Below are 21257 nucleotides of genomic sequence, written 5' to 3'. Positions count from 1 at the left end.
TCATGTTTTACTAACCAATGTTACAGATTATATTGCGTAAACATTTTTGTAAAATTGTAAGGCGTGTAAAACACTTTTGAGATCGAATATCTGTGCTTGTAAGAAAAGAAAGTAGCTATACTAGAAAGTTGAAGAACTATATTTATCCAAGGTGAGGTACAAGTGCAGTTGGCTAAAATATGAAATTTTCCCCACAGCCTCACCAGTGACCTCAACCTTGGCTTGGATTTTAGAGATAATTAAAGCTGTACTAGTCTTTTCCTGAGCCAGTCTGCCAATGATGTCAAATTGCAGTGAATTATGTATGTGGAGGGGGTTTGTGATGTGGATGGCAGCTAAACATCAGAAACTGATTTAGTTTAGTACTTCAGATTAGATTAGAGTTGTGGGCCCAGAGGTGAATGTGAAGTGTGCTAGTAAGAGTGGCCTTAATCTTTCTCATAGTTTGAACAGCTAGTGGTGCAAGAGGTTAGAACATTGTTGAGAATAGATGCTGAAGTAGAAGATCATAAAAATAGTTTGAAATATGAGTATTTTGTTTGAATACCTTCCCATTAAAGTAAACATAAGTTTGCCTCTCTCTCTTCAGAGAAACAGTCTAAACTGTATAAAACATCACAAGCCTTGCTTAGATCGGTTAAGTACATGCACCTGGTATTAGCATAGTTTCATTAAAATGAGGGAATGTAATTAAAATATAGAGCAGCTTTTCAAACAGTTTGTGACACCAGAAGTACAAAAATTGTACTTGGAGTAAAACAAAATGCATTTTCACCAGAAATAACAGCCACATGCAGTAATTATACCAAGATTACCTATATCAAATGGGAATCTTGGGTCCCATTTCAGCAAAGAACTTCAGCACGTGCTTAGCTATAAGCACAGGGGTTGTTCTGTTGAAACCAAAGGGACTGGGACTGCTCATGTGCTAAGTGTTAAGCATGTGCTGAAGTACTTTTGTAGACTGAGCCCTTAGTCCTTTATGACATGACTCTAAAAACCCTGAAAAAGAGAGCAGTACCTAAAAACGATTGAACATATAGTCTTCTTATAGTGCCCTGTAGCTACTCTGTCCTGTGCCAGGGTAAAAGGGAACAATGAAAATGAATAAATATCTACAGGCAGTCCTCGACTTTACGGCGTTCGAGTTACAGCGAATGGCACTTACGATGCTTCTACATTGACACCCTGATTAGACTTACGACTGTAGGTTTCGAGTTTCTGATGCTCGGTCCCGCAATGGAGTAGATTGCGGTTCCGAGTTACGACATTCCGACTTACGATACAATTGTAAGGAACCAATACTGTCGTAAATCCAAGGACTGCCTGTATCTGTTAAGGCTAAATTCTTGCCCTCATATACACAAGCAGCGCTATACTGAATTCAGCAATGCCATTATTTTCACTGAACTGACACTCGGGGATATCAGTAGAAGTTGTACATGCATATTTGATGGCAGAATTTGGTACTAAATTTCTAATTCTAATGTAAGCAGTTATGGCTGTAATTACTAATTTAAGCACTAGTCTGTAGTCCCTGCAGTACACCATCATTTTTCACTTTATAGGAAAAACTATTGAAAATTATGGCAATAAGAATATTCAGGGTAGTCATAAGTCCTTGAAGGGTACAAATCCATTGAAAGCAAAATTAATTCATACATTTTAATGTCAGAAGGGACCATTAGATCAGTGGTTTCTAGTAAGGCAGCCCACCAACTATGTTTTGCCTTTTTTTGTGACCTACCCATGGTCCAAATTCAGGAGGGCTAAGGAGGCAAAATCATAGGCCAGTGTAGTCATCATCCTCCATTGACAGTGCCTCCTCCGCCCCACACTGCAACTATAATCCCAGCCTGGTGTGGAGGGAGATGAGGGGGTGGACTTAAGAGCGAACCTGCCCTGCACTCAGCCCATAGCGGAGGCTCCTGTTCTGCAGGACAATGACTGGCTCACCACATTGGACATTATGACCTGGTGCACAGTGTCGCAACACCACTCAGGTTTGGCTCAACCACTTCTCCAACATGTCAGAGGGGTGGCCGGGCCAAATCTGAGCGAATGGCATTCTGACTGATAAAGGGGTGAGCAGGCCAACCTGAATGTCAAGATGACCCTGTATGCCAGGTTGCAATATCTGAGTGGGGAGCCAGGCCCAGCCCAATAGAACAGGAGCTGCCACTGCAGGGTGAGTGTGGGGTAGGCTCCCTTACTCTGCAACCTTCCTTCCCTAGTTTGGGAAACACTGTGTCATAGCTCAGGGCACCTATATTCCTCCACTATGGTCCAGCAAGGACACCCAGTCTAGACTTCCTGTTCCTCAACTATCACTTCTCTTGTGTGGAGACCTGCATCTCTCTACCTCCTGACTGGGTTTTTTTGAGGCTGCGCTGTTCCCTGCTAACATTGTGATATCCCCAGGAGGCCAGACTGCCTAACCAAGCCAGCATCTGTGCTTTCTTTACTCTTTGAAGGCTATGAACAATGTCATTACCCACCATTATAAGTTACCACACAGCTCTTTCTAAGCAAGCACATTTATTCTCATGGTGAAAGCATTACAGTAAAACAATAAAAGAATCTATACGGATGCCAATAAGCTTCCAGAGATGATCAAGCTCCAGCAGGGTTTCTGGTAGGAGTCAGTCCTTCATACCCCACCAAAGGTTTTCTTCTGTGGTTACAAGTTCATAACAGTGTCAGCTCAGAACAAGCACGCTGACTGCACAAATCAGCCTGTTTCTTTATAGAGCTTGAGCTTTGATTTCCAGTCTTCAGGGACAGGTAATCAGCGGACCATGCTTCTGTCCTCAGGGCATAACTTCAAAAGCTTGGGTTTTTGAATAACCAGAGGAGGGTATTTACCCCTAGGTATTTCCCAGTAATTCCACTTCATGCATATTGTCCCAGAAGATCATTTTGCCACATTGTTCAATAGAGTCCTTGATCAGTCTGGCCTACACCAGTTTATGGCCTTTGCATTTAATACAATGGACTCCAAAGTTATTTGAACTTAATTCAATACAGTTTTTCAGGGATATTGTGGGAAATTGCCATATCTGTCACACACTGCATTAGCTCACTTAGTCTGACTTCTTGTATAACACAGGTCCAAAGATTTCACCCTGTTATCCCAGTAACTAAAGCATATTTTCCAGAAGAGCATCCAGTCTTTATTAAAAGACATGAAGAGATGAAGACTCGATGCTTTGTGCTTATATTCTTACAGCATTAAAAGCATGGATTCACTAAACATCAGAAGGTATTGTTGAATCTGATATTCTATTGAGCAGTGTGGCTGAGTGGCTAGTTCACTGGACTGGGACCTGACTTCTATTCCTTGCTCTGCTGCCCGTTGGTTGCATGATCCTAAGTTATTTCATTGTTCTGTGCCTTGGTTTTCTCATCTGTAAAATGGACATAATGATATTGACCTCCTTTGTAAAACATTTTGAGATCTACTGATAAAAAGCAATGTATAAGAGTATTATTATTATTATTATTCATTGTACATAGGGTCTGAGATTTCTTGGAGGTTAGTGACCTGAAGCCCCAGTCTCATCAGCCTTTGCCATTAATCCAACTTCAAATCTTTAATACCCAGGGTTTTTCTAATAAATAGCATGCAAAAGGCGGGGGAGAGGGCAGAAAGACTGCCTGCATTTCTACTTTCTCATGAGATAAAAATGTTCTTTTTTCATATATTGGTATAGTAAGAATTATATAACAACAACAAAGTTGATTCTAAAAATCCTAGAACCTATTTTAGATCAGTAGATGTATAAAATGATCTCTGGTCTGCAAAAATAAATTGTTTACACTGCTCAATTTAAAAGGCCTAAATTCTGAAGTCCTTATTCTGTCAAAACTCCAGTTATACTAGAGAGACAAGGTGGGTGAGGTAATATCTTTTATTGAACCAATTTCTGTTGGTGAGAGAGACAAACTTTCAACCCACACAGAGCTCTTCTTTAGGTCACACTGCATAAAACTTCAGTTAGGCCTTTAGGATATAGCCCATAGAGTTTTAAGGAGGAAACGTGAACTTGCTGAAAATATAAAGTTAGCAGCGAGCTAGAAACTGAATCACTTTGCTGCAGCATGTGGCTAAGTATACAAAGCAGAGATGCTCACATCTGTAATGAATAAGTTTTTTTCCCTAAATGAAGCTCAAACATATATTAGTGCAGTCTATTTATCTGAATGAACGAAGACTGCAAATAATTAAGGACTCTATTCTGGGAATACTTACACCCCCATAGAAGGCTGATTTTCATTCAATTTCTTTCAAAAGAAACCCCAACCCCAATAACCCTGCTCAACTCATTTTAAACACAACTGCCATTCATCAACCTGGATTACTTGCTGCAAATGAACCAGTTATTATTTACTGAAGAAGTAAGCAAATTCCATCTTGTCCTCCTCCTTGTTCAATGTACATATGGGACTGTTGGGAGGGTTAGTAAGGTGGTATGGACTTTGTTTCTCTATCTCAGTGGTTTTCAACCTGTGGTGTGTGGACCCCTGGGGATCCAAGACAATGTCTAAGATTTCCAGAGGCATCCACACATCTATTTGAAATTTTTTAGGGGTCCGCAAATGAAAAAAGGTTTAAAACCACTGCTCTATCTCATCCATCCGAGGCTGTGGTGTTGTATGCTGCACACAGTGGTTGATAGAGACTGGGGCATGGAAAAGAGCAGGCTAATTGAGGTGGTGAAGGTAGTTTGGGGCAGTAACCCCAAGATGTGGTGGTGATTATCTGCCTTTGACTGAGAGAATGTGCGCAGTGTTGGTTTTAAGGTTACTAGAGTTGGGAATGTTTTGGATCCCCAGCAGCTGATGATAATCATAGAATTATAGAAACGTTGGGCTGGAAGGAACCTCAAGAGGTCATCTAATCCATCTCCCTGTACTGAGACAGGACCAAGTATACCTAGACCATCTGTGAGAGATATCTGTCTAACCTGTTCTTAAAAACCTCCAGTGACTGCTGTTCCACAACCAACCTTGATAACGTGTTCCAGAGCTTAGCTATCCTTATATTTAAAAAGTTTTCCCTAATATTTTATCTAAATCTCCCTTCTTGTTTTACCTTCGGTGAACATGGAGAACAATTGATCACTGTCCTTTTTAGAACAGCCCTTAACATATTTGAAGACTGTTTTCAGTTTCCCCCTCATTCTTGTTTTCTCAAGACTAAACACACCTAGGTTTTTTTAACCTTTCCTCCTAGGTCAGGTTTTATTAAACCTTCTGTCATTTTTGTTGCTCTCCTCTGGTGTCCAGAACTGGACACAATACATCTGAGGCCTCACCAGTGCTGAGTAGAATGAGGCAGTTGTCTCCTATGTCTTAATAAGAAGCAACGGCTGGAACTTAAAACCAGACATATTCAAATTAGAAAAGAGGGACACATTTTTAACAGGGAGGGTAGTTAACCACTGGAACCAAGTACCAAGGGAAGTGGTGGATTCTCTCTTTTGATGTCTTCAAATCGAGACGAGATACCTATCGGGAAGATACACTTTAGTGAAACTCAAGTTTTTTGGCTCAGTGCAAGGGTAGTGGGTGACATTTTGATCACTCTGGTTATAGTGTGTATGATAACACCCATTGTTTCATGTTCTCTGTGTGTATATATATATATATCTTCCTACTGTATTTTAGCCCACGAAAGCTTATGGTCAAATAAATTTGTTAGTCTCTAAGGTGCCACAAGTACTCCTGTTCTTTTTGCGGATACAGACTAACACGGCTGCTACTCTGAAACCATTCTATAGCCTATGTTACACAGGAGGTCAGACTAGATCAGGGGTTCTCAAACTGGGGGGTCGGGACCCCTCAGGAGGTAATGAGGTTATTACGTGGGGGACCGCGAGCTGTCAGCTTTCACCCCAAACCCTGCTTCACCTCCAGCATTTATAATAGTGTTAAATATTTTATAAAAGTGTTTTTAATTTATAAGAGGGGGGGTCGCACTCAGAGGCTTGCTGTGTGCAAGGGGTCACCAGTACAAAAGTTTGAGAACCACTGGACTAGATGATCTGATCACAGAATCATATGACTGGAAGGGACTTCGAGAGGTCATCTAGTCGAGTCCTCTGCACTCATGGCAGGACTAAGTATTATTTAGACCATTCCTGACAGGTGTTTGCTTAACCTGCTCTTAAAAATCTCCAATGATGGAGATTCTACAACAGCCCTACGCAATTTATTCCCGTGCTTAACCACCCTGACAGTTAGGAAGTTTTTCCTAATGTCCAACCTAAACGTCCCTTGCTGCAATTTAAGCCCATTGCTTCTTGCCCTATCCTCCGAGGTTAAGAAGAACAATTCTTGGTCCCTCTTGGCCTTAAAATCTAAGAATAGAAGAATTCCTTCTAAAAATAAGATAACTAGACCTATGTTAAAGAATGTTAAGTTTAAAAAGTCAAGTACTCAGAATTAAGTTTGCGCTAGTGGAGCCCTTATAAATAATAGTTTTTAGGTACATTTGTCGTATTCTAATGTTGTGTTTTGTAATAGTATAAATAAATATTAACTTTGCCCATTTGCCCCTGACCCTGGCCACAATACTTTGGTTGATTTCTTACGGGCGCAAGTGGCTCTCCAGAGTGGATTTGAAGGAGGACAGGTTAGTAGCTTTAACAAACATCAGTTCCGAAAGGGCAGTTTGGGCATAAGGGTTGGCATAGAAGAAACTTCGAAGACATTTGTGGAAGGAACAGATAAGTGGATAGTCGTGGCTGGTGGTGGTGGTGTTAGAGAAGTGGCAGAGTGATGTGATAAGAGACATATATGAGCAGGAGCCTGGTTGTGATTGATTTAATAAAATGATAGGAATAACATGTTAATATTTAGTTAACCTTCACAGTATTTTCAGATTTTTGTTATGAATATGTGAGACTTCAACTCACAAATTAAAGCCCCAAAGTGTCTGTCTGGGCAGGTGGCCCCCTACACCGCTCAGCGACCCACCGAATTAAAAGCACTTTCTTGTGGGAGTAAGGGTCTGTGTGTGCAAATCTCTTTCCTGGGCCAGATCTGAAGCTGCCAACTAGTGACTGTGTTGATATTGTTTACTCTATAACCTCTTAGCCTTGTATTAGTATTGATATTATTTATAACACTTTGTGGAGGTTTGAAGGCTGCTGTTGGTTTTTCGTTTATATGTTACTGAGAAATATGTGGTATTATATTATACAATAAGCTGCCCAGCCTCATAAATTAGAAGAGAAATACATTGGGCACAGTTTTTATAGATGTATGCCTTGTAAATCACCTCCATGTTTCATGGTTCTAGGCACTGGAAAATATTTGTGATCTTTAATCAAAAGTACATAATTGTTTAGATACTGAAGGGTGAGGCAAAGCTCAGAAGTGGTACTTTTTTTCTTAGTTCTGCATTGTCCTGTATATCTCTCTTATTACCTTAGAGAAGAGTTGCTAGTAGTGAGGGAGAGATGTCGAGTGGTTTAAGCACAGGACTGGGAGTTCAGATTCTTTAATTCCATTCTTGATTTTGGCAATGGCCTGCTGTTTAAAATTTGTAAATATCTTCCTCATTTTGCCCTTCTGTAAAATGGATGTACAGCGGATCTCAACTACTGGCCTTAGCTTTTCCACAATAAATAAATGAATCTTAAAAAAAAACCAAAAACCCAAACCTTAAACCCCTCAACACTGTGCATGAGAGGTGTTGGTGGGTTATAAATTTAATATGCGAGGCATGCAAACTGTATGGTGATGCAAAGGGTATAAATACTTAAATAGATTATGATTACTCCTTTTTTATGGGATTCATTATAGTGTGTAAAGTGTTGTCACCCCTTGTGGTTTAGGGAGCACGGCCCCTTTAAAACCTCATCCTGAAGGAGAGAAAGTGCTGGTTGTTCCAGAGTAGAAGGGTCGAGAGCGTGAGAGTGATAGGGACAGGTCTGTGTTTGTAGCTCCAGACAAGAGGGCCTCATGTAGCAAAGCAGCCAGGAACGAGCCCAAAGCCCTGCAGGGACAGAGCAGCCCAACAGGGGTGTCCCAGGTCAGGAGCCAGGAGGAACACTGCCAGGAAGGAATCATGTATGAAAGACAAATTAGAACCAGCCCCAGTATCACTGGAGCCCAGAACTGTACAGGGCTGTGAGTACTGAGGCTTTTGACTGCATTGGGAATAAGGAGGAAGGTTGTAGCTAGTTAAGTGAGGAGGCTGTTACTCTGTGTGGGTTTGTGGAAAGTGGCAGAAGAGGACATGAGGAGAGTTTTGTTGGGGAAGTTTTGTGGTGCTGAAGATAGCCAGGAGCACCAAAGACTCACTTCCAAACTGGAACTCTGCCCAGGATTCCTGAACTCTGAGTCCAGAGACATCGCTCAGCACCTATCCTTTTATATTGTGGTACCACTGAGCCTGAGGTCCTCGTGTTGGGTGTCATCATGTTTTACCCTTCCGCCATCATTTTGCCTTGTTTTTTTCATCCATTCACCCCTCTGTAAATAAATATTTCCCTTTCTTATATTCATTGTACTGTTCCTCTGTGTGTGTGAGTGTTTACTCTGGGACGGAAGAGAGTTTCCATGCTGCATTCCTGCGTGTGTCTTTTCTTGGCTGGAGCTGCCCCATAGAGTGGTCTCCATCTTGGCCATGAGGGCACTATAGTTCTTTGAGTGCTTGCTCATATCGATTCCAATTAGGTGTGCAAGTGCCACGCGCATCGCCGTCAGAGAATTTTTACACTAGCAACACCCGGTGGGTCGGCTGTGGAGCCCCCTGGAGTAGCGCCTTCATGGCGCTCGATATATACCCCAGCCCACCCAGTGCCCCCTCAGTTCCTTCTTATCACCCATGACAGTCATTGGAACTGTGGAGTGCTCCTTCGCTGCTCTCCACTCTCCCTAGCGTATATCTCATAGTTTAGTTCATAGTTCATAGTTACTAGTTTTAGTTATAGTGTTTGACAGTTATAGTTGTTAGTGTTAGTGGGGCTGGGTTTTTTTTTCCCTTCCTCCCTGTCCTTTCTCTTGGGCTCATGCCCAAGGCTCCGGGATTTAAGCCCTGCAATTCCTGCTCTAAGCCCATGCCAACGGGCGACCCCCATGACTCTTGCCTGAAGTGTCTGGGGGAGTCTCATCAAGCAGAGAAGTGCAGGATCTGTAAAGGGTTTTGTCCCTGGACTAAGAAGGAGCGGGACTTTCGTTTAAGACAGCTCCTTATGGAGACGGCTCTTAGCCCTCAGCTTCCTGCGGCATGCCAAGATCCAGCACCGAGCACCTCGGTATGCAGCGCCCGGGCGACAGCAGTAGGAGCAGCACCGCGGTTGGACTCTGGCAGAGGCCTGTGGCACTGGCGCTCCCCGGCACCACAACCTACATCATCGGCCCGGCACCGCTTCCACTCTCCTGGCCAGAAGCGGCACCGGAAGCCGGAAAAGGCTGGCCCACCTCTACAGAGACCAGCCTCCCTGGAACCGCCCGCGGAGACACATCCTGCAGGGGAGCGTCTAGGGGCACAATCTATGGCTTCAGCACCGTTGACTCCGGCCCTGATGGCAGAGCTGTTGAGTCCGGTGCCCCTGGACTCCCTGACACGCAGCGTGGTTGAGCTGCAGTTGCTGTCCACTCCAGATACCTTTGCGGCTGCAAATGATCTTATTGCCATGACAGTATCGGCATCCCCTCAGTCTCAAGCCAAGGCGCTGGCGCCTGTCGTGTGGCACTGTCCCAGGGCAAGCCGGCACTCATCCACCCTTGGCACTGTCGGTCAAGCTGCGGCGCCGATCCCGTTCTTGGCACCGTTCCCGCTCCCGACGCCGCTCGCAGTCCCGGCACCACTCTTCTTCGCGGCACCGGTCATATTAGCTGCACCACTCCGACTCCCGGCACCACTCTGCCTGCCAGTCGCTGTCAAGGAGCAGATCCTGGACCCGTCGCCACTCTTGACGCCGATCATCATTTCGGCCCAGGTCCAGATCCAGGTGCCGTTCCAGATCTCGGTACTGGTCCAGGTTCCGGCACCGCACTCTAGTGTCACGGCACCATTCCCCATTGCCTCGTCAACATGACTTGGCGCAGATCCGCTAGGCACCTTCGTGGCCCTCACGTTCCACCTCTCGTTCTTCGGGATCGGAGGCTGTGTCACATTTCTCAGAGCGCCGCCATTTGAACCACAGCCACCTGGAGTCAGGGGCTGGACATTGGCAGGAGCAAGGTGCCGCTCAAGGAGCCACTCAATGGCTGTTCTGGACACCCTGGGCATACCACCAGGCCCAGGGTGCTCCGACTGGGGCGCGAGTGCCAGAGGCTTTTGCCAGTCGGCCCGCCCAGGAGGCATGACGGCTTCTCTCCCCGCTTCAGGACCTCCTCCAACACCAGTTCCTGGTCCGGGCACTGAGGTCGCGGGCACAGGACAGCTGGGACCAGCGCCGCAAGAGGTCCTAGATGACCCTCTTCCCCCCGTGTCCGCCGCCGCTGCCTCCTCACCCGATGAGTCAGTGGCAGGAACTTCAGTCTCGAGTCCCTCTCCGATAGACCTCCGCGCCCACCAGGACCTTCTGCGCAGGGTGGCGCAGAATATGAACCTGCAGGTGGAGGTGGTGATAGAGGTGGAGGACCCGTGGTGGATATTCTGTCCGCCGAAGCTGCCTACCCCTTATTCGGACCATCCAAACCACTGCCAGATCAATCTGGCAAACACCAGCGTCCATTCCCCTGTCTGATAAGGGAGTAGAGTGGAAATAATTTGTCCCCTGAAAGGGGTATGACTATCTGTTCACACATCCACAGCCCTGTTCACCTGTGGTGGCATCAGTGAACGAAAAAGAACGACATGGCCAGTAGGCCCCGGCACCTAAATCAAAGGATGCCAAGCGCCTTGATTTGTTTGGGCGCAAGGTTTATTCCTCGGGGGGACTTCAGCTCAGGATCGCCAATCAGCAGGCGCTCCTGAGCCATTACAATTTTAACTCCTGGAACTCCATGTTGAAATTTAAGGAGTTAGTACCTCCTGAGTCCAGAGAGGAGTTTGGAGCTTTGGCGGAAGAGGGCAAAACAGTGGCACGGACCTTGCTGGATGCTGCGGACTCCGCCGCACGTACTTTGTCCTCAGGGATTGCGATGAGGCGTATCTCCTGGCTGCAAGCCTCCAGACTACCACCAGAACTTCAGCAGACACTGCAGGACCTCCCATTTGATGGGTTTTCGGAAAAGACAGATTTGAGGCTACAAAGCCTTAAAGACTCAAGGGCAATAATGAAGTCCCTGGGCATGCACACAGTAGCTACCCAGCGGAAACCCTTCAAGCCTCAGCAGTCACAACAGTAGCCCGTATCCTCCTCAGCCGAGGCAGGATTTCTATAGGCGGCGGGGACGTAATAGTTGGAGGAAGCCCTCCAACCCCCCGTCAGGACAAGGCCAGGGCCCGACCAAGCCTTCATCCGGCTCAAAACAGGCCTTTTGAAGGGACGCCTGAGGACGATTACCTGACCTCGTTCAGGATCCTACCCCATCTTTCTTGAATCATTTATCCCATTTCCACCATGCTTGGTCTCGCATAATCATGGACCGCTGGATCCTCCGCATGGTGGAAGCGGGATCCTCTCTCCAATTTTTTTCCTCCCCACCCTCCTTCCTCGTCCCTCTTCAGGGATCCTTCTCACGAGCAATTCTTTATTCAGGAGGTTCAGACGCTCCCTGCGATGGGGTTGATCGAGGAGGTTCCAAGGGAGCTAAGGGGCAGGGGGTTCTACTCCCGATATTTCCTAATCCCCAAGGCAAAGGGTGAGCTTTGGCCCATTCTGGACCTGCGTGGACTCAACAAGTTCATGGTAAAGTTGAAGTTCCATATGGTCTCCTTGGGCACCATTATACTTTCCCTGGATCCTAGAGTCTGGTACACTGCCCTCGAAATGAAGGACATGTATTTCCACATAGTGATTCATCCGGCTAACAGATGTTTCTTCCACTTTGTGGTCAACCACGAACACTATCAGTTCATGGTCCTTCCCTTCGGTCTCTCTACGGCCCCCCCAACTGTTCACCAAATGTATGGCAGTCATGGCGGCCTTCCTTTGTCGATGGCGGGTGCAGGTAAACCCTTACCTCGATGACTGGCTTATCCGGGAGTGCACCAGAGAACAGGTATAGTCCCACCTTTGCTTGGTCACGGTCATGTTTCATCGGTTAGGCCTCCTTCTCAACGTGGCAAAGTCGACACTAGAACTGACCCAGAGACTAGAATTCATCCGGGTGGTTCTGGACTCCGTGCAGGCTCGAGCCCTCCTGCCAGACACTCGTTTCCAAACTATAGTGGGCCTCGTCCGGAGCCTTCAGAGCTTCCCGACCTCATCGGCAAGAACTTGCTTGAGTCTTCTAGGACACATGGCTTCCTGCACGTATGTGACCAGGTGCGCCAGACTTCGACTCTGACCGCTACAAGCCTGGCTGGCATCGGTCTGTTGCCCAAGTCAAGAGAGTCTGAACTTGGTTGTCACCGTCCTGGAGCGAGTCCTGGCCTCCCTCTGGTGGTGGCTAGATCCCTGGGTGGTATGCGAAGGAGTCCCCTTTCACAGCCCTCAGCCCTCCTTGTCCCTCATCACAGATGTGTCAGCTCTGGGATGGGGTGCCCACCTTGGGGACCTTCAGGTGCAGGGCTTATGGCCCCTGTCCACGCTCTCCCTTAATATCAACATACGGGAGCTGATGGCAGTATGCCTTGCCTGTCAAGCCTTCCAGGAGCATTGCACGGTCATTGTGTGGCAGTCCTCACGGACAACACCATGGCCATGTTCTACATCAACAAACAAGGGGGGGCCCATTCCTCCCACCTCTGTCAAGAGGCCATTTGACTGTGGGAGTTCTGCATAGCCCACTCCATTCACCTAGTGGCGTCCTTTCTCCCCAGGGTCCAGAACACGCTGGCAGACCACCTGAGCAGGTCCTTCCACTCCTACGGGTGTTCGCTTTGACCAGATGTCATCCACCCCATCTTCCAAAAGCAGGGGTTTCCCCAGGTCAACCTGTTTGCCTCCCGCAGCAATTGGAAATGCCTGGTGTTTTGCTCCCTTCAAGGCCGCTCACCGAACTCTCTCTCAGACGCCTTTCTGCTCCTGTGGACAAGTTGACTATTTTATGCCTTCCCCCCATTCTCCCTTGTGCACAAGGTCCTGCACAAGGTTTTGCTCAAGGTTTTGCTCAAGGTGCGCAGGAACAGGGCACGACTGATTCTGGTGGCCCCGGCGTGGCCCAGACAACATTGGTACACCACGCTATTGGAGCTCTCTGTGGATGTTCCAGTCCCATTGCCTCTTCTTCCAGACCTGATTACTCAAGATCATGGCCGCCTCTGCCATCCTGACCTACAATCTCTCCACCTCACGGTGTGGATGCTGCACGGCTAAACCCTTCAGAACTTCTCTGTTCGGATTCTGTACAGCAAGTGCTGATGGGCAGCAGGAAGCCCTCCACTTGGGCCACGTATAGGCTAAGTGGAAGTGGTTTTCGTGCTGGTGCACTCAGCGCAGCACGCCCCCCCCTCCAGGCATCTGTGCCTCTCATTTTGGACTATCTCCTGAGCTAAAATGGCAGGGCCTGGCCACATCCTCTGTCAGAGTTCACCTTGCAGCCATCTCTGCTTTTCACCCAGGCGCGAATGGCTGCTTTGTCTTTGCCAATCCCATGGTCGGTAGGTTCCTCAAGGGCCTGGACCGTCTCTACCCACAGGTTTGACAGCCAGTCCCCACATGGTCCTCTCCAGACTCATGGGGTCCCCGTTCGAGCCACTGGCCACCTGCTCCCTCTTATACCTCTTCTGGAAAACGGCTTTCCTTGTCGCTATCATGTTGGTGCGATGTGTCTCCAAGCTCAGAGCCCTTACCTCAGAACCACCATATACGATCTTCCATAAAGATAAGATGCAGCTCTGGCCTCACCTGGCCTTTCTTCCCAAGGGTGATATCGGCCTTCCATATCAGCCAGGACATTTTTCTCCCGGTTTTTTATCGAAAAACCGCACACCAGTCGCCAGGAACAGCGGTTACACTCCCTCGATGTCTGTAGGGCCCTTCTACACTGAGCGTACGAAGCCGTTCAGGAAAACGACACAGCTCTTTGTTGCGGTGGCGGATCGGATGAAAGGCTTCCCGGTCTCCTCTCAGTGGATCTCTTCATGGATCAAGTCCTGCTATGATCTGGCCGGTGTACCAACCCTGCCCCTCACTGCTCACTCCACAAGGGCCCAGGCCTCGGCGGTGGCTTTTCTGGCCTAGGTGCCAATCCAGGAGATCTGCAGAGCCGCAGCTTGTTCTTCAGTACACACTTTTGCTTCACACTATGCCATCGTCTGGCATGCCAAAGACGACACAGCATTTGGTAGAGCGGTCCTACAATCCACATTACTTCACTCTGACCCCATCGCCTAGGTAAGGCTTGGGCGTCACCAAATTGGAATCGATATGAGCAAGCACTCAACGAAGAAAAAACGGTTACTCACCTTTGTAACTGTTGTTCTTTGAGGTGTGTTGCTCATATCCATTCCAAACCCACCCCCCTTCCTCTCTGTCAGAGTTGCCGGCAAGAAGGAACTGAGGGGGCGCTGGGTCGGCTGGGGTATATATCAAGCGCCATGAAGGCGCTGCTCCAGGGGGCTCCACAGCCGACCCACCAGTGTTGCTAGGGTAAAAATTCTCCAATGGCCGTGCAAGTGGCGTGCGCACACCTAATTGGAATGGATATGAGCAACACATCTCGGAGAACAACAGTTACAAAGGTGAGTAACCGGTTTTTTTTCAATGTTTTGAAATCCTCAGGTGAAAGATACAAGTGCAAAGTATGATTGTTATAATAGTACAGGATATTATCACACAGGGACTTGAAACTTACATGCAATTGCTTTTAAGTAATTCATTATTATGTTTTACTTAAAGGAAGATTATCTGTGAAGTGCAATTACACTTGAATATATTTTCAGTTTTAAGAAATATTAGTTGTCCAGAAGTATTCCTCCTTTCCAATGTAGGGAATGCCTCTCAAACTGGTAAAATCTTTCAAAACATAAGCAACATTTTAAGTGCAGCCATGCTATGGAGTATTATTTATTTATTATTGTAGGAATCCCTTGGAAGCAAAGTTTTATTCTTTAGTAGATGAAATGCTTTTAGTAACTAAATACTACATGGTGTATTTAAAGAGAAGAAAATATTTTAGTGGGAAATTCTGTGCTCATATTCCAGAGAAACTACACTCAAGTCAATGGGAGTGTGTGTATAAGAGAATTTGGCTGGTGTTCTCTCAGTTATGGGGTCTATGCCAGATGCTAAGTGATCTATCACAGTATCATAGAATGCTACTTACCTTTTCAATATTGTTTTAAAATTCCATATTTTCCTTCTGCCAAGAATATAATCCAAAGAGAGAAAAAGTTAAAGCAATTTATTTCCTAACAGTTGTATTAAATTTGGAAGATCTAGTAAATGTTACTCAAGCATAGTTAAGGCAAATCCTGCGTGGCTAATAAAATTTTGATTGTAATAGCCTGACAAATTTTGGAGGTTTCATAGTAAACGAACTAAAACAGTCTTCAACATGGAAAATTAAAAAGGCAAACCAATATTAAAAACTGTTGTACAGTTTTGAGGCTCTCTTCAAGTTGTAGGAGAATATTGAATGAAGGTAGTTTTTTCCAAATATTGAAAGGGTCTCTGGCAGAAATGCTGGTTTTTATTTTCCACTTTCAGCAGATATTTTGGTTAGCATTTTTAGAGTGCATTTTGCAGTCTTCCATGCCTCCATAAAAAGGTCCCCTCACCTTCCTAGTAGTTTGATTTGAACTGTTTGGATAATTTGAATCCATACGTTTAAACTGTCTTCTACTCAAAAGTAAGTGTAGTAATTTATTCTTTTAGGGATGTTGTGACTTGAACACTCCCTTCTTTTCCTGTTGCTTGATCCAATGTAATTAAATAATAGATTTCATTTCATAACTTTGCAGTAGCAATAAAGAGGAAATTATGTTCAGCAGGCGTGTTTATTTTTTTTCTGTGCCCTTTCACAGCTTAAAAGTGATCCTTTCTCTCTGTGCTAAGGTGATGTGAAACAGCCCATTCAAATCAAGGTCCTTGGGAAATGAATGCTAATTGAAGAATGCACATTAAATAAGACTTGGGATTCTGTGCCATTTTTCATGTACAAATATGTGTTGTTCAAAGTTCACGTTTATGCTACTTTGCATTTCTTTCTACTCTCTTCATTTGACCTTCATTTCTCTCCTATCTTCTCCTTTACTGTTCTTCATCCACCCATGAAAAATCCTAGTTTGACATTCACCCCTTCTTACATACTCTTATACTGCTTGTAACAGTTCTTTGATGAACATTTTAAAAAATCACTGCAATAAGATGCCTGCATCAGTGTTGGTCAGGTGGTTGGAAAACAAAACAAATGTTCTTGACAATTTCACAGTTTGCATTTTAAAAAAATTCTGGGACTGGTGGGAAAGCAGAAATATTTTCCACAAATTTTCATCAGTTTATTTTTCTGATTTTCATCAACATTTTACTTGGATGGAAAATTTCTGGCCAACACTTTCCTTACCCCACATCACACTTACATGGGCACTCACCCATGTATCTTGACTGTTGTGTCTCCATCTCAGTTAATTGGTAAGATATTTAGGTACTTGAGGAATCTTTTTGACTTATGTTTTTGAAGTCATGTGAGCTGTTGATAGTTTATTACTTTTTTATCTTAAATATCCAAAATATTAAAATTACATTCATGATTGTCTAATACAGTACTACATGTAGGCCCCACTGAGACACAGGGCCCTGTTGTGAGAGGTATTATATACATGAGTAATAAGACTGTTCGTGCCCCAGAGAATCAACAATCACAATCAACAGTGTTGCTCACAATTCAGCTTTTATTTGTTAAATATTACGCATGCTGAAATTAACTGGAGATTTTGTGATTTAGGAGACGATTTCTTTAAACATTTCCAGTGGGGTGGAATCTATTTTCCCTAAATCATATTTGTATCCTGTACATATTCTGATTATGTCTTCTTTACAAATTGAGAAATAGTTTCCCATAGTAGTATGAATAAAGATTGAATGACAGAATGAAGGGTGTTTTGGGTGACTACGACTATCAAATCATATATTAGTTTAACTGTATGTTATATTGGTAAAAACAGAATGCTGGAACTAAATGTTTTGTGCATTCCTTATTCTAACTTTGTTTGCATGCTGTTTATATTGATATTCTAATGGATTTCATTTTTATGTCTTTTGTAACTATATTTGCCATGAAAACATAGTGTTAATTTGTATTAGATACGATAGTTACTACATAATACTCTTTAATGCAATTTTTTAAAAAAGTCTCCAGAACTATTTAGGAGTTGGTGAACTTCAGTATTTGTATGATTTAAAACACAGTAGAATTTACATTTGATCCACTTAGTGCTGCCACAATACATTTGAATCAAATTTTGGTACGTAGCAGATACTTAAATCCCTTAAGCTAACCAGTTGTTTGCTTTCATTTCTGTTTTATTGTTTGCTGGTATTATGAAAAGAACTCTATAGTACTCAGCTACACAAATCAGATGTGCACTCAAAAAACTTGGATTCCTCCTGTTTCTTGAAGAATTGTTGTGAACAATCTCTAACAGATATAGTGTAATTTGGGAGCGCAAATACAAAATTAGGCAGTTGAAACTTATCCTCCTGAAACAGATTATATTGTTAAAAAAAGCCTATTTCTTTTTGTTGGAATAATTAGATTGGTCAAGGAGCCAATTAGCGTACCCAGAGATAAAAAAAATTTTTGTGCTAGTTTCATATAGAAAATGTTTTAGATAAATTCAGTTTGGGGATAATTATCAAGAAAACAGGATTGTTGTTTTTCCTCCTATTCTGTGTGTGTGTGTGTGTGTGTATTTAAAATAGGGTGTGAATTTCACACTCAAAATATGTGCTATTGATGTTTAGTTTTATTTTGGCAGTTAGATAAGATTTTCAAAAGCACCTGAGTCACTTAAGGGAGTAAGTTCCATTGAAACTCAAACTCAGCCTTTCCATCTCTTCATTTTTTATCTTCCCTATTAAAGAAAAGAACAATAATAATAAAAAACATAAGGAAGAGAAGGAGCCCTCAACTCTCCAGTTCTGGGTGATTGATAACATAAAGAATCTTCAAATCTTGGTATATTTATCATGATCATAGAGCACAGTTCTTTTTAAATGCTACAAGATACTTCATTCAGTCCTGCAGCCCACCTTTCTGTATTCAATTCTAATTAGATTCTTATACTGAATTAGAAATTAAAGCTCTTTCTTTCCATAATTTTCTTCTGATTCTGGGTCTGGGTGAGCCTTTGTGCCCTTTAAGTTGGATCAGGCTACAGATGGCACCGCAGCCGCACTGCGTTCGGCACCGCAATAGGCACTGAATTGGGTGCAGCAACAGATGACTGGGACCGCTTCGATGAGCCGGATGGCCAGGAAGGACCCGCTCTGGCCCGGGCCTCCTCATCGTTTTCATCCGATGAGGCAGTGGCGGTAACCTTTTCAGGGCCTCCACCTCTGGATAGCAGAGCCCACCTGAAACTCCTGAGGTGGGTGACACAGAATCTGGGTATCCAGATGGATGAGGTCACTGTGGTGTCAGACCCTATCATGGACATCTTATCCCCAGCAGGCCCTACCATGGTGGCACTTCCCTGATTAAGACCATTCAGGAGACTACTAAGATCCTATGGCAAACACCAGCGTCTCTGACCTCCATGGCCAAAGGGGTCGAGATGGAATATTTTGTGCCTTTCAAGGATTCCAAATATCTATTTATGCACTCCCCACCGGACTCGGTGGTAGTGGCAGTGGTCAACGAGCAGGAGAGGCAAGGGCAGCAGGGGCCCACTCCCTGGGCTAAGGATGCAAAGAAGCTGGATTTCTTCGGGAGGAAGATATACTCCAACAGATGGCTCCAGCTTTGCATTGCAAATCAGCAGGCAATCATAGGCATGCGCAGCACATTTCATTAGGGTGTGCACCCAGGGAATTGTATTTATTTATTTTTTTAAAAGGCAAACATTTATTGAATACTCAATCATAAAGGACATTATTTTTATTCATCAAACAAACTAAAGAAACTAAAACTTAACTTAATTTTTTTAAAATTAACAACTAAACTTTACTTTAAAAATACAAACTTAAAAAATGAGGCACAAAATACCAAATTTTTGCTGTAGTGATAACCAGGCGTATACAAAGACACAGTAAATTTTCATGATCTTTATTTTTAACCAGATAATGAGCTAACCCAAATTGACCAAAACAGATTAAGGTTTCTTCATCTTCCTGTCCTAGAGAATGAGACGTCGCTCACCAGGTGTTATGGACTTAAATTCCTCAATCACATCATTGTAATTAACTGACAAAGCCCATTCTTGTTCAATGTACAAAATCATGAGTGAGTCGAGGCACTGTTGGGACATTGTACTTCTTCGTTTGTTTTTTACATGTGCTAGTTTCGAAAAGGCTCTTTCACTTGAACAGCTTGTAACAGGTAAAACTGCAAAGCATTGAATAGATTTGTAAAAGGCCTGGAACATGGAAGACCGATCTGATTCCTTTAGCCAATCAAGCCACTCTCTGGTGGTGTTCGTAGTGCTACCTTTAGGAACAGATCCGTCATAACCCCGAAGCAATCTGACTTCAGCTTCCAACTCATCCAAGGACACTTTAAATTTGTTGGCAATGATTCTCATATCGTCCCTGCCAATGTCTAAGCTCAGCAGTTTTCCCATTGCAGTCACAATTTTACAAGTCTCCTGTTCAAATTGCTGGTCAATGCCAGTAATCATTGAGTCTAGGAGTGGGTATAATGAAGTTATTCTCTCCTGCTCCTCTTTTGTATCAAAGTGATGCTGGGACTTAAACTCATCATCAATACTAGTGGACCTTTCTCTTCTTAACTGGGGGAATCGATATATCATTCTCTACACACATTTTCACATTGAAAATAGATTGAAAATATTCTGGGCCATTTCTCATTGCAGCCAAAGAGTTACTCAAGCTTTTCACCCCTGTCGTTGCAGTAAGTAAGTTGAGATCTGGAGCTTGAAGAGCCTTACTCACTTTTACCACCATCTGGAGAATAGGGTGCATCATGTGCACTATAGGTGGATGGACAAAGATGAACTTGAATGAATTTAGTTCATGGATAAGGCCCCTGGCTTTTATTATAGCGTCAGCAAGGCGAGTTGTTTCGATAATCTCTTGTAAAGCTTGTAAAATGGAGTAGTTTTGTTTTACAGAAGCCACTGCTTCTGCTCTGCATGCCCATCTTGTGTTTGTTAGTGACTTCAAAGTCTTCAACTGGGATCCTACTTCTTGTGAAATCTTCTCCATTACTGCATGTTGCACAGGACTCCCCTCCATGAAGGCATAAAGAGTCTGAATAACACCAAAAAAATCAAAGACAGTTTTGTTTACTTGAAGTGCATGCATTTACTAGGATGAGGTTCAAACAATGCGCATAGCAGTGTACATAGAGTATTTCACTGTTTCTTTCTTTACATTTCATTTGAACTCCTGCAGTACATCCAGACATAGTAGATGCGCCATCAAAACAGACAGACATCCCTGATGACCAATCAATTTTAAGAATGCCAAGGACGTCATTTAACTGGTCAAAAATAGACTGAGCATCAACTGTTAATAGTCTCTAAACAGACACAAAATGTTCAACTGGACTGTTTTTCATTATCAAAATACCGCACCACAATGGACGTCTGTTCATTGTGTCCACAGTCAGCAATGTCGTCGGCAATTATTCAGGCCATTTTTCCATTTAGTGAAGACACAATCTTTTGTTGCAAAACATTGTGCAAGGCCACAATGAAATCATTTTGCATGCGATTACTCAGATAGGTAGCGTTTGAGGAGACTGTTGCACATGCTTTGCCATTACGGGATCATATTTTTGAAGCATATTGACAAGATTTAGAAATAAACGTTTCTCAAAACTGTCAGGTTTTTCATTGTGACCCCTGAATGATCTCCCACCTTTCGCCAACACAGAATAATGTCAATCAGTCACTTCATTACACTTCGGTTATGGCACCGTTCTTCTTGTTTAGACAGATAAGCCTGTTTGCCCTCATCCAACAATACATCAATAGGTTTCCCTTCATTAAAACTTGACCATGAAAAACAGGTTAACACATGAGATTTTGACAGTTGGTGGTTTTTAAAACATTCATTAGC

General features: G+C 44.0%; 1 protein-coding gene across 26 annotated transcripts in view; it reads left to right on the top strand.

The window, feature by feature from the left end:
• SUPT3H (SPT3 homolog, SAGA and STAGA complex component) overlaps window positions 1–21257 on the top strand; it is a 461776-nt gene that overhangs the window by 295126 nt on the left and 145393 nt on the right. The gene's annotated exons all lie outside the window — the stretch shown is intronic.

The sequence above is a fragment of the Chelonia mydas genome, chromosome 3 (genome assembly GCF_015237465.2).
Source record: "Chelonia mydas isolate rCheMyd1 chromosome 3, rCheMyd1.pri.v2, whole genome shotgun sequence".
Taxonomy (NCBI): Eukaryota; Metazoa; Chordata; order Testudines; family Cheloniidae; genus Chelonia; species Chelonia mydas.
The sequence above is the reverse complement of the archived record's forward strand: the minus strand, read 5'-3'. Positions and strand labels throughout refer to the sequence as shown.